This window comes from Trichosurus vulpecula, chromosome 6 (assembly GCF_011100635.1).
Source record: "Trichosurus vulpecula isolate mTriVul1 chromosome 6, mTriVul1.pri, whole genome shotgun sequence".
Classification (NCBI taxonomy): Eukaryota; Metazoa; Chordata; class Mammalia; order Diprotodontia; family Phalangeridae; genus Trichosurus; species Trichosurus vulpecula.
In genome coordinates, this window is record NC_050578.1 from 156,310,098 (window position 1) to 156,316,935 (window position 6,838).

Genomic DNA, 6,838 nt, shown 5'->3' on the forward strand with positions numbered 1-6,838 from the left:
AAATTTAGCATTTCCTTCAATTATCTAAAAGTATTCTGAGAAATGGCTCATAGGATTTACCAAACTGTTATAGGGGTCCATGATGCAAAAAAAAATTAAGAACCCCTTGCTTAGGTGAAGGGTGTGTGTGTGTGTGTGTGTGTGTTCACAGCCTAATCTTGTGTGTCAGGGCATGAGGGAGTAGTTAAAGTTGCCCAAGCTAGGAGTTTCAAGACACTGAATCATTTTTCTGGAGTTACTGAAAGCAGAGCTGACTTTTACAAAATTGTGAAGAATTCAAAGTTTTGTTTTTTGCAACCTTCTAACAATCAACAACTATTTAATTACCTAGTAGGTAATGTACCAACAGACGTCATTAATCTAGACCCCACAGCTTCAAGATTCATGATCATTTAGGGCTGGGCTGAACCAAACTTGAGCTTCTCACCATAGTTATACTGATAATTGTATGCCTGTATCAATGTATTATATATCCTTTGAAAAAAATGAATTTACTAAAGTAAATGGTCCCCCCCCCACTTAAAATCATCTTTCTAGTGCTTTTGAAAGTACTTTATCAGCATCTTGTTAACATATAAATAATGAATATGGGGGTTGTATTTCCTCATTCATTACACTAGTTCTCAAGAACCCTTTGACACTTTCGTTAAAGTTCATGTTCCTCTATCTTCTTAAAATTCTTCTAGCTTGATTTTGAAAGGTTCAAACTTTTCATTACCTCAAAAGGACTTGTATCGTACTCCTGCTGACCTTTCCCTAACCTGAATTAGTGATGCCTCACAAACATAAGAAGACCTAGATCCATTGAAATAACACAACATGATTTCCTGGGGAGGTTTTGTTTTTGTTTTTGTTTTTTCAAAGCAACTTTAAAACTGTGATGTGAGACAAAGAGCTTCCCCAGGAAAGATTAAGAAAGGAAGAGCAGTTAAAACCAAGTACCAAAGGATAGCATTAAAAAAAAAAAAAAACTTTTGCACCAGGCCAAGAGCATATGACAAGGAAACCAGGAGAATAGACTTAATAACATATTCCAAACTTCCTGAGGTTGTTTATGCCTTCAGACCGATGAAACGTTTATATGTATGAACTTGAGTGAAATGCTTTTCAGCTGGGGCTGTGTCCAAAGGACTCTGGGTAAAGCACAATAGATTTCTTGCAGACCCTGGAAAAGAGAATTCTTTGGGGTTTGACAGTATATAAGAAATTGAAGAGATTCCAGTTCTAGGCTTTTCTCCAAACCATGCCTTTCTCTGGTGTGGCTTAATACCTTGAACAGGGTAGTACCGAGTCTTGAATAATTAAAGAAAACATAAAATAGTAAACAATTTAAAATAAAAGGAAAGCTAAGGAGTACTGAAGTCTGGCTCATAGACTCTGGTTCAAGTCTATATGGATATTTTGGCCTAAAAAAAATAGCTATCATTTATATACTGCTTTAAGGTTTGCAAAACATTGTCTCATGTGATCCTTGCAACAACCCTGGAAGGTTGGCATCATTATTATGCCCATTTTACAAATGAAGAAACTGAGGCAGAGAGAGGTTAAGTGACTTGCCCAGGGTCACACAGCAAGAGTCTGAGGCTGGATTTGAATGCAAGTTTTCTGGACTCCAGCTCGAGTGTTTATCCAATGCACCATCTAGCTGGCTAGGGACTTGTTGGAGGAGGCTGAAAAGGTCTAGAGAGGCTTGCAATAGCAAGGTTAACCAGAGCTCAGAGATCATGGGCAAATCTCAAACTCTCTGAGCTTCAGTTTCCTCATCCATAAAATGGTAGTAATATTAAACTTACCTCTCAGGGTCACCAGGGTGCAGAACTGCCTTCCACCCGGATCAATATGAAACAGATAAGTAAATTCGTCTTTGCCCTATTGTAATTTCAGCCATATTGAAAAGCATTTGGAAAATCACAGAGGCCTAAAAGGACAATTGCTGAGATTGGGAAAACTGGCTAATAGACTAGGAAACAGTATTTCTCAAGCCAAATTAAATTTTAGAATAGCAAAAGAGCGAAATTCTCTATAGGATACTACAACATTGCTCTCAGTTCAGAGGGTGAGTAAGGACTTTTAGTAGTAATGGTTTTGTGGACCAGTGAAAATTTGCTACAGACCAGTGATTAGAAAATGCCACCAGTCTGTCCATCAAAGAGCATTTAATAAGCATGTCCTATGTACACAGGCCCTGTGCTCACTGGGCAAACTTGAGAGTGGACAGAAGGAGGTGCCATTGGTTGAACAGTGTGGGAGGCTCATCCTGCTCGAAGGGACTTCAGGAAAGGTGCTGAGGAGGCAGTATTGTGGCCATCTTTTGTTTTTTCCTCAGTACCATCTTTAAGCAACAATCTTGGCATGGGCACATTGTAGACATCCTGAAAGGCATGCCCGCTGCCAACACTGATCTTGATATTCTCTATTCATAATTGATGGTGGAATATTCCTATTTTCCACAACCTGCACCTCTATTTTTTCTGGTCCATTACATTTCTTATATTGCTAATGTCCTGATGTCTCAGGGAAAAAAAAAGTCAGCATTTGCACTCCGAGAACCATCGGAGAGCTAGGGGAAAACTTCAAGCAAATTGGTGGAAACAACCATAACTCAAAAGTGCTTGATAAATACTCCAGTCCTCTCTTGTTAAACTAATTCTGTGGATCAGCAGAAGCTCCCTAAATATGCTACTAATAAGTTCCTGGCATTTCTCTGAAATTCTGTAATTCTATGAACCATTCAGTGAACTTGTATTAGATACCAACTATGTAACAGACACCATGCTAGGTACTGGAAAAACAAAGTGAAGTAGATGCAGCCTATCTCTATAGGCATTTTCCAACTCTAAGCATCTAAGTTTCTTTAGAGATTGGACAGGCTTGGCCTTAATTAACCAAAGTGAATTTTGAGTTGGGAAACTCAATCCAATTTAACAAGCATTATTATGCCCTTGCGAGGCAGTTGGGGACAGGGGACAGTGAATAAAAAGCCAGGTTCAACACTGGAATTAGGAAGTCCTGTGTTCCAGTCAGGTTTCTGACATATACTGGCTGTGAGAAATTAGGTAAATTATTTAACCTCTCAGTGCCCCAGTGTGTTGGTAACCAAAAATGGGCTCCTTAGCACTTAGTCAACAAGTGCCCTTGACTAGTTTGGCTTTTTTCCCCTGAACTGAATGCTGTTTGTATGTTGGACTGGAGTAAGCTTGTCGGCCCCTTCACCTTGCTTCCCTTGCTTAAGCTGATTGAAAGAACCTGTGCTTTCCCGGTCAACCCCTTCACCTTGCTTAAGCAGATTGAAAGAACCTGTGCTTTCCCTGGCGTACCTTACACCACCCCCCAACCCCGCAGAAGCCGGATGGTCAAAAACAGCTTCCGTTGGAGCCAGCGGCTGCTACAGCTACAGTCACAGCCGAAGCTGAAGCAGGAGCTGCCGGTAACAGAGCTGACCTACAGGAGGAAGCTGAACAAGGACTTGAGGCCAGTGGGTAATCTTTTTACCATAGAGGGGAAGCATGTATATGATTTTGCTGTACACCATCATGCTTCTCTGTGGCCTCCTGGTTACTCTTGCGAGGCGTACTTATTGGGCCTGGAAGCTTTTGATCAATATATCAAAATGGGGATGCTGGTTCATAGGTTGGTTACTGTGGAGCCTAAATATATGCTTTGATTCTTCTGCCTCCTACTTTGAGAGTTTCTTATATCCGGCGGTTCCGAACCTTTCAGACATATATATGATCCTCTTTGAAATTATAAACTCTGCCCTCCTAATATACCCAGGCAATTCTCTAAGACTGTAAGTTACAGAGCGGGTAACCATCTGCATTGGTAAAGGGATTTTCTTCTCTGAGAATTTCCAATACCAATGAAATTACATTGTCTTCCACTAAAACTAAAACAAACCAAAAAAGATGCATTTATTCTTTGAAGTGTATTGTGTATACAAAAATAAATTTCCAATGGCTCCTAATTGTATACAGAGTATACACACTTCTTAGTCTGGCTTTCAAGGACCTCCATGGTCTGGTTCCAACTTTCTAATCAGGTGATTCAGGGTTTGTATGCCTCTGTCAGCGTGGTCTTCAGCTCTTGAGAGGCAATGTGGTGTGAGTATGTGGAACTTGAGGTCAGGAAGACCTAGGTTCAAATGGTGCTTCTGACCCTTAGAACTATGTGACCTTGGACAAATCACTTAATCTAATCTTCAATTTCCTGAGTTTTCCTAATCCTTAGTAAGGTGATTGGGTTGGACTAGATGGATTCTAAAATGCCTTTAATTAATCAGTAAACATTTATTAAGCCCCTACTATGAATCAGGCATTGTGTTAAGTTCTGGGGATACAAAAAGAGGCAAAAGACAGCCCCTGCCAGGGCCCTTCCAGCTCTAAATTTATGATCCTAGACCATACCTTTCTAGCCTTGTGACAGATTATTCCCCTTCATATATTTTCTATCCCACCCAAAATAAACTAAGTAAACAGAGATTCATTGTCCGAAGAAACTCTCACCTTTGTACTCATTCTTCCCTAATTTTTCTCCTTCTCCTTGTTACAAAAATATTCACATTGTCTAGGAATAAACAATACTCATTGGGAAGCTAGGAACGTTTTAATTATATTTTACATTTATTCATTCTGAATAACAGAGTAAGGGAAGTACAAGGACTCAGAGAGGCGCCAGTCCTTTTATTGATTCCCACTTCGAATCTCACACCAGGCTCTTCATTGGCCAGACGAAACCCCCTGAATGCCCTCCTTAAATGGCTCATTTAAGCATGCATACAAGCCTTTAACCTTTCACCTGACCAGAAGCCCAGTCTCTGCTAGATCACTAATCAGTCACCTGACTTACATTCTGCTAAAGCTGGGGGAAGAGGGAGGGAAGAGGGATATTTTCAACTCTGTGGAAACAAAACTGCTCCACCATTTCTTACATCCTTGTTAACCTCTTTCCCATTCCCAGAACAGAGCCCACTCTCCCCAAAACTCTGCCTATTACAATCTGTCCTTTCCTTCAAGGGCCAACTCAAGTGCCACCACCTCCATTAAGCCTTCCCTGACTTCCCCCAGCTATAAGGAATTAATCCCTTCTCAAATTTCACCCAGGACTTTGATTTCCCTTGTGCATTTCTCATATTCTAAGTTAGAATCATTTATGTACACATCTTACTTCCCCTACTAGATGGTGAACTTCTTGAAGATTGGGACTGTGTCTTATTTCTGAGAAGTATCATGGGGTAGCGAAAAGAACAGCGTATTTGGAGTTGGGACTCACAGCTCCTCCTTAGGCAAGTCAACATTGTCTTTCTGACCATCATTTTCCTCACCTACAAAATAAAGGAAGTGACTAGATATCAAAATTCCCTTCTAATTCTAAATATTTTGATTCTGTGACCTCCATATCGTGGTAAACACTTTGTTTGGTTGAAATGAGGGTATTGAGAGGCAATCATCGTCTGCCCATGCCTCTTTGAAAATCAGCCAGTGGGTTTTAATTAATGGGTGAGCAGGCCCTGGAGGACTGACATGGATTTATGACATTCAGCTCAAACTCAAAGGAAGCCAGGCTTAATGTCATTCATCACCCTTGAAATATGCTTCTCTGTCTCTGTCTCTATGTCTGTGTGTCTCTCTTCTTCTTCCTCTTCCCTCTTCCCTCTTCCCTCTTCCCTCTTTCCTCCTCTTCTTCCTCCTCCTCCTCCTCTTCCTCTCCTTCCTCTCCTTCTCCCTTCCCTCCCTTTATCTTTTCTTCCTCCTGTTCTTTCTTCCTTCATCTAACCTATATGACCCCAACTCCACACCAGCTATAACAAATGGGCTGACCCTGGCACCTCCCATTCCTTGTCTGCTCCGTTAAGTGTTGCCACGTCTCACAGTAATTTCCGAACTGACCGGAATCTGAGGCTTTTTGTGGACAGGAAGGAGCTCCTATACTGCCTGGAGCCATCACCACCATGCTGTCTGACCCCACCTGAGCAGAAGACAAGTGGGACTCTTCTCTGAGGTTTTCCCTTGAAGAGAATTGGTCCTCGCCACTTTGCGTTCCCCACCATGCCCACTTCCCTTCTCACTGTTCCTTCTTCACTGTGCCCAGTTCCCTCATCTTCCCCCTTTCCTTTCCAGAAGGAAACCACTTAAGTCTATACATTAGACTTTTCTCTTTTCAAACTCTTTAGGCTTTTGGAGCTGTGAAATTGAAATACAGACTTGAGGGACTTACACCTCAAACTCCTATTCAGAGATAGTTTGAATGGAGGCCTTTATCAGAGGTGCTATCTTCATATGGAAAGATATAGGTGCTGACCCATTGCCTGTAAAGCATTCATTCTGACTTTTGGAAGGATCGATTGGACTGACCCAGATCCACATTCTCTCATCTGGCTCTCTTTGTATTAATTCATTTATCTGCAAGATGACTAGAAGAAAAAAATGACCATGGGGCCCAGACAAGCTTAAGTGGCCCTCACAGGAATTAAACCTATGACCTCATTAGCATTGGTCTCATTAGCACTCTGCTCCTAAGCCAACGAGATAACGAAACACAAGCAAAACCAATACAGCTTCAGCTACCCCGGGTATAGGTCCCTTGGGATTACTGAGAGAGAGAGAGAGAGAGAGCGCACGCGAGAGAGAGAGAGAAAGGTGGGAGAGAGAGACAGAGAGACAGTGAGAGAGACAGAGAAAGACAGAGGGTCAGAGACAGAGACAGACAGAGGGACAGAGAGACAGGAAGGGTGGAGAAAAGGGAGAGAAAGAAAGGGAACAGAAAGAGAATGGAAGAGAGGACATACAGCGTTCAGAGTTAGACTGGGGAAGAAGTAGAGGAAAAGAATAGTGTATAAAAG